This window comes from Serinus canaria, chromosome 1A (genome assembly GCF_022539315.1).
Source record: "Serinus canaria isolate serCan28SL12 chromosome 1A, serCan2020, whole genome shotgun sequence".
Taxonomy (NCBI): domain Eukaryota; kingdom Metazoa; phylum Chordata; class Aves; order Passeriformes; family Fringillidae; genus Serinus; species Serinus canaria.
In genome coordinates, this window is record NC_066314.1 from 62,988,567 (window position 1) to 62,995,612 (window position 7,046).

The window sequence follows — 7,046 nt, forward strand, 5'->3', positions numbered from 1 at the left end:
TCTGGCATGCACATGACCCACCCACCCCCTCAGCAGAGCTCCAGTAAAACACCATCTCAGCTTCAGGGTCCCAGACTAACAGCAGAAAGTGCTACTGGTGGAACAATTCACAGAGACACACTGAGGCACAGAGCACAGAAATTTATCTCCCGTATTTAATTGTCTTCCTTCCAAAATACGATTAAGAATCTCCTCAAGAGGCCCTGGAAAAAGGCTCTGGGATTATCTACCCTTCATTGAGCTTCCAAGGTTTTCTTCTTTCAGATCCTACCAACATGAGGATCACTACTTCACTCAACAGACACTGTCTGCCCTGCAGTCTGTGTTTGAGGATGGTCAGCAGTCTGCTTCCAGTATTAGGGAGGGAGAAACTGATAGCCCCTGAAGGAAAAACAAGGAAGTAATTACAACACTTGCATCAACATTTACTTTAGACAGTCAAGCCATGGATATGGAGGCGCTCAGATCATGGCCATATATTCAAAAAATCTACGTGGAAGAGCAAAATCTGAAGAACAGAAGGGCAAACAGCCAGGAAGTGCTGAGAACAAAAACTATTAAGCAGGTGTACTGAAACAGGTGTTCAAGCACTGTGACAAACACTACCCGTAGTTCCACTAAAATGCTGCAGAAAGGTGGCAAAAGATGCGTTCACTGTGTGCAATTGATAGGCAAAAAGAATAGCTAAGAGAGAAAAGAAAAACTGGCTATGAAATAAACTAGAGTCTACTGACAAGAACCAAAGCTGCAGGCAGAACTCATCATGGCAATTTCCCAGAGCAGAAGGGTGGGCTCAGGAGCGCTGAGGTATCAAGAGGACACAGTCAACCCTGTTACACAGATCAGAAGCCTCAAAATTCCTAAAATATTTACAGACCAGATTTACAGCAAGTGGTTTAGATGCCTGAAGATTCTGAGAGATTTTCAGGAATACTTCAACACCTAATGCTGTTTACAATACCAGATACTAGGCGCCCACGCACCTCTGAAAAATCACGCAGGATATTTCACAACTGAAAGATTCTGGACAATGTTTGAAAACTTGGCCACGCACAGTTTGGCCTTGGAAGCAGAAGAGCAAAGAACTCACAGCCAGGATTTCCAAACCTGTGGGCTAGAGAACTACTCCAAGCTTTCTCTTGCTGACAGGGACACCGATTTTCTGGGGCGGAGAAGGAAAGCGCAGGGAAGGAAGGAAGGCCCCTGCTGCTCCTCTGAACTCATTCTAAAAGCCCCTTTTGTAGGGCTTTTCTAAGCGACCCTTATGGCCCATCATTAAGGGCATCACCAGCGCCACACACGGCTGTCAGTGCCGCGGCACAGGGCAGGCAGGTGAGGGGGCAGATGAAGGACAGAGAAGGAAGGTGCAAGTAGGAAAAGGCAGGAGAGGGCAGGTGAGGGCAAGCGAAGGCAGGTGGAAGCAGGTGGAGACAGGAGGAAACAGATGAAGCTGCAAGAAGCTGAAGGCAGGAGAATGGCGGCAGGTGAGGGAGGACTTCGAAGGGCCCATCCCTGCAGCCACGCTCCGGCCGGGCTCTGCCGCCCGCTCGGCCAGCGAAGGTCCTGGCTGTGACCAGGGGCTGGAAGGGCTGTGACCCGGGGCTGGCAGGGCTCGGACCCAGCCGGGACCAGCCCCCGCAGCTGCCGGCCTGCCCCGTCCCCGCTCCCCGCCGGCGCGGCCTCACCCGGATGTGGATCCGGCCGCCCCCCCGCTCCCCGCGGCCGAGGTCACCTTGATGCCTCCGAGCTGAATTGTCTGTCCCCAGGCTGGCTTGTCTCACCTTGTGTAAAAGCAACTGATGGCGTCAGATAACTTCTACAATACGAGTTGCTTAATGAAGGAAACAACCTCGTGTTTGTAGCATTGCGTAAGATTGCATCACCGGATAAATATGCATTAGGTAGGCGGAGAGCGTCGATTAGATAGGCGGGTCCATATGAATTTGGCTTTACTAAAGATTGCGAGTTATTACCACCTAAGCGTGGTTTGTGGAAAGCTCCAGTGTGCGCCCTTTAGAGAATAAACAGAATTTATTCTGTAAACTTTCTGGACTGCTGTGTTTGTGTTTAGGGAGCTCCTGAAGTCCGGAACAGCCCCCGCAGCGCCGGACGCTGCTGCTCATCCCGGCCGGGCTCCGGGCCGCCCCCGCCGCTCACTGCTCCTGCCGGGCAGCTCTAGAAGCACGGCTGGCATCACCCCCGGCATCACCCCCCGTCCTCGATGGAGCCTCTGCCCCTTGCCCTTTGGTTCCCGGTCCGTGTTTGCTCACCCAGCCCAACCGTAGGGTCGGTGCGTGGCAGAGCACCAGCAGTGTCTCTTCAGTGTCATCCCAGAATCACGGGATCCTGAGGGTTGGAAGGAACCTCTGGAGAGAATCCAGTCCAACCTCTCTGCCAGGACAGGGTCACGCAGAGCAGGTGGCGCAGAGGTGGGTTTGGAATGTTTCCAGAGTGGGAGTATCCACACCCTCCCTGGACAGCTGTGCAGTGCTCTGCCAGCCTCAATGGGAAGAAGTCCTTCCTCGTGTTAAAAAGAAACTTCTCGTGTTTTAGTTTATGGACTTTGCTCCTCACACTGTCAGTGGGTACCACTGGAAAGAGTTTGGTTTGGTCCCTGCTCTTGGCACTCCTTTGAGATACTTATCTGCATTAATGAGGTCCCCTCTCAGTCCTCTCTTCTCCAGAATAAACAGCCCCAGCTCCCACACTCTCTCCTCGCCAGAGACCTGCTCATCACTCATCACCTTTGAGGCCCTTCTCCTTTTCTTTCTTGTACTGAGAAGAATGGAAATGAACCAGGAACTGGCAGGATAGTGAGGATTACAGCAGCCCAGGTCTGGGCAGGGGGAGATAAGCCTTTGTGCCATTCTATGAGGGGACATGGCATAAAGAGGCCAAAGTAGGGCGAGCAGCTGAGCTGTGAATGACACATTGTGATGAACTGGGAAAACAACTGGTTGATTTCACTACCTAACCTCTTTTGTGAACAGAACTGTGTCAGTATGAAGTAGAAAGATACTTAATGAACAGTTCATTAAAGGTTATAGAATGAAAAGAGATGTAACATTATGCCACTGGAGCAGTACCTTGCAGCAGTTTCCTGTTCCATGTTACATGAAGAAACATAAAATCACAGAATTACAGTCTGGTTTGGCTTCCAAGGGACCTTAAAGCTCATCCAGTTCCAACCCTGCCATGTGCAGGGACACCTTTCCACTACCCCAGACTGCTCCAAGCCCTGTCCAACCTGGCCTTGAACATTTCCAGGGACAGGGCAGCCACAGCTTCTCTGGGCTACCTGTGCCAGGGCCCCACCAAAATATTATTGAAAATTAAGAGATATTATGGTGTAGGTCTTGTGTCCCATTATACCTGACTGCAGTGTTCCTGAAGGTAGCTATAGGACAAGATTTTTTGGAGGGCTAAATAGCATACAACTTTATCAGTCTTCTTCAAAGATACACCATGGAAAAAACAAAAAAGCTTGTGCCTGTGTGCTGAGCACTACAAAATTTGACAGTTTGATAGAAGTTTCTGAAACATTCATACTCAGCAGACAAAAGCAGCAATTAAGGGCTTGTTTTCTGCTTCAGTTAATCTTCTACTGCAGTGTTATCCCAGCTAAAGACCATTATATCATGGTTTCTTCTTGGATGTAAAGGGGGAAAAAATTCTCCCTAAAAACACCTTCTCAATATTCTATATTAATTTTATAAAGTTTTAGTCAGTAGTTATTTGATTGGTTTCTGAAATGCTAAAAGTGAATATTTAGATTCTCAGGACTTCAGGAGGTTCTTTCCAGGGTGGTGTTCAAACATGCTCTGAGGCCTGGAGTGCCTGCTCCTATTTTGTCAATAAATTGAAGATTTCACTTTTTTTTACTATCCAGTTATTATTCTCTTTATACAGATTAGTGTAAATTTGGATTACTCAAGGCAGTAAACCACAAGTATGTTATGTTTATCATCAATGTGTTCTTGTATTGCAACTCTGTAGCATGTTTCTTTTCTGTTTTAGAATTTGCTATACTGTCTTTTGCTGAAGGAATAAATGTATTCTGGGCAAAAAGCCAAAAAAAAGTAGCTCTTACCAAGCCAAAGTAGATAATTACAATTTCACTCTGTCTTTAAAGCACAGCTGTGTCTTTTGGGTTGTGAAAAGTAGTATTTAGTATACATAACTTTACACTTTTCTACTTATAGGAAGAAAAATGTTCCCTCAAAATGTAGACTCCTCTAATTAGCTTATTTTCTCCATTTTGAAATTTAGTTGAAGTAAATGTATTCCTTGTTACAACTTATTATTATTATTATTATTATTATTATTATTATTATTATTATTATTATTATTATTATTATTATTATTATTATTCCTGACTTTAGTTAATCTTTTTATGACCAATATCAGACTTCTATTTTTTATCTCTTCTCTTTTTTTTCCATGTCAGAATTTGGTAGATGAGAAAAATGAAAGCACTTTTGTTTTGATTTTCCGCTGAAGTGGCTGCATTAATTTTGCATCTTCTATCCTTAATTTATATACCAGGAGCACAAGAGAAAAGTGTGCCTAGCATACTAGAACTGCTCCAAAAAAGAATTGAAATATTAAGGGGGTTTTGTGTATAATTATATTTAGCTTGTCCAAAAATCCATTTCAACATCTTTTCCGCACAATTTAAATCTTTGTAACACAGGCCTCTATCTCTGGTTGGGATTTTTTCCTTACTTGTTTATAAGGTTTTTTTTTAAGGCTATAATTTTCAAAATGTCTGTATTTTTGGTTTCCTTGGGGTCTGATGTGGTTTTGTTTTGATAATTGTCTTCCTGTCTTCCCTAGTGATTTGCCACACTGTAGTCCTTGAAATAAGTTGCTCTTGGTGAATCTACTTCAACTTTTACTTCATCTGACCTGTCTCAAGGCACCCATAAGCTCACTTTGAAAATCTCCCTGGATAATGCCCCTTATATTTTAGGAGTATTTCTGTTGTAGCCCACCCTGAGGGAATAGAGCCAAAATTTTATTACTGTCCTGCACTGCATTTCATTGAATACCTCAGTTTGGTCAGACTGTCAGTATAAATTGTTGGCATTTTTTTCCAAAGCAGTATTGATTCTCGACTGCCACTGTATTTTGGGAAACTGAAGGGAAAAGAAGCAAAGGGGAAACAAGAAAATCCATTTGTCTCAGCCTCAGACTCATTCCTTGAAGTGGACTATTTATTAAGTGCAAATTCAGCAAGTAGAGAAAAAAGCAAGAGGAGGAAAGGCATTGCAAATTATACACTGATTACAGCTTTTAGAAGGAATCAGGAAGAAGAAGCTGTATGGGAGGCTTGTATTTTGGCTTAAGGTTGAGTGTAGTAAATAGCAAAAGGTTGATTGTTTATATTTTTTGCTGTACTCGGCTTTAAACTATGTTCCCCTCTAAAGCTTTATGAAATATGAAAAAGACCTTTCATAATACTGAAAAACAGAAGGTCCAGCATAATTGCACCCAAAATGGTTTGAACCAATCTAATACCAAAAAACATCTTAATTTGGGCTGAATGTTATTGTTTTGTCTCCTAGAGAGCAAAGTTTATAGAGATTCCTGTCAGTTCTGGAACTTTTTCTTTTTTTTTTTAATTCATTCAGCCTTACATGGTAACACTGGGTAGTTATAAATAGGTGGATGATACCCCCCTTCATTTGAACATTTTTGTGTGGTATGAAGCCAGTCATATTTGTGGGTCTTCCAAAGGAAACAATGTTTGTAATGCTGTTGGACTGGAGGCTTTTTTTAAATCCTTGTAGAGAAATAAGCAAAACTGCTAAACAAGCATGATTTTTAAAGTAGATATGGATTGATTTACCACTATTAAATGCCATCATTAACCTACAGGGCTGATTTCCATACTGAGGAAAGTTGGTGATAGAACACAACAAAATGAGGTATTTACTTTTACCCTGAAGCAGATGGAGACAATGAGGCGTGGGACAGTGAGATTCTTTATATGAAAGGTAACCTTTTTTTTTTTTTTTTTCCAAATACAGCCTAGCCTTAGGGAATCTAAAGTCTTTATGATCCACTATTTGGTGATCAGCAGGGAAGAATGGACCAAGTTCATCTTGTTGCAAGACCATAATTTCCACAACAAGAACCAACATCCTCTCTCATTCTTGTGGTCACTATTAGGAGTAATGTTCAGTCTTGAAAGGGCAGGAGAAGAAAATGCTGTATTAACTGTGAAAGTAGCCACTATGTGTAGAATAATTAAGTCTCTTTCAAGTTAAATCTCTGATTTTTACCCTACTGAGGTACTCACATACTTCAGACCTCTCAATTGGCAAAAAAGCAAAAAGTGTATTTGTTGCTAGACCACAATCCAGCTTAGCAAAATTCTGCCACCTTTTTCTACCCACTAAAAAACCCACAGTGAAGGCTTGCTATTCTTGTTTGCCTTTTAGGGTTTTATAAGAAAAAACATAGTATAGAAATCATTGTCATTTCCTTTAAAAAAATTTACTAAAAGTAGACAGTTAAAACTCTTGCTGTAAAACAAAAACCACTATAGAGTAACGTTTTTCCTCTAGCTATTAAAATATATTTCTTCTCTTAGATGACAGTAGCAGAACCCAGAGGCCACATTGTAAAGTGTTGGGTTTTGGTTTGGTTTTTTTTTTTTTTTTTCTTTACCATTTATAGAATCTGTTTATTGGCAGAAATGCCAAGGTTTGTGCAGCTTCACCAAGAATCATTGTGGTACCATGTTGTACTGTACCTGCCATCTCGAGTCCTGCAGTCCTGTCCTGGAAGTCAATTAGTAGTATCTGCCTAACTAACCTTCTCCAATTATCACAGCTTTTGTGCATCTAAATAAACACTGTACTAGGTGGCTTGGTCTTTTTCTGGGTTGAGTGTTTTTGTTTTAAATATTGGATCCTGCTGTTTTTTAAATCCTGTGGAAGTACTTTTGAATTTGTAATCAGTGATCTATTTTTCAGCTACCTTTTTTTCTTGGTTTAATTGATTTATATGTTAAGTGCATTTATATAAGCAGCAATGCT

The 7,046-nt window shown here is 42.3% G+C and overlaps 1 protein-coding gene across 5 annotated transcripts in view; it reads right to left on the reverse strand.

Annotated features, from left to right (window-relative positions):
* CCDC91 (coiled-coil domain containing 91) overlaps positions 1-1,917 on the reverse strand; it is a 115,893-nt gene extending 113,976 nt beyond the window's left edge. For 3 of the 5 annotated variants that reach the window (XM_009094199.4, XM_030238123.2, XM_050969701.1), the window contains exon 1: positions 1,782-1,917. The gene's annotated coding sequence lies outside the window, so the exon portion shown is untranslated. Of the gene's footprint in view, positions 1-1,732 lie in introns of all 5 variants that reach the window. The other 2 variants (XM_018918735.2, XM_018918736.3) reach the window with 2 other exon arrangements.
* Positions 1,918-7,046: the final 5,129 nt, after the last annotated feature.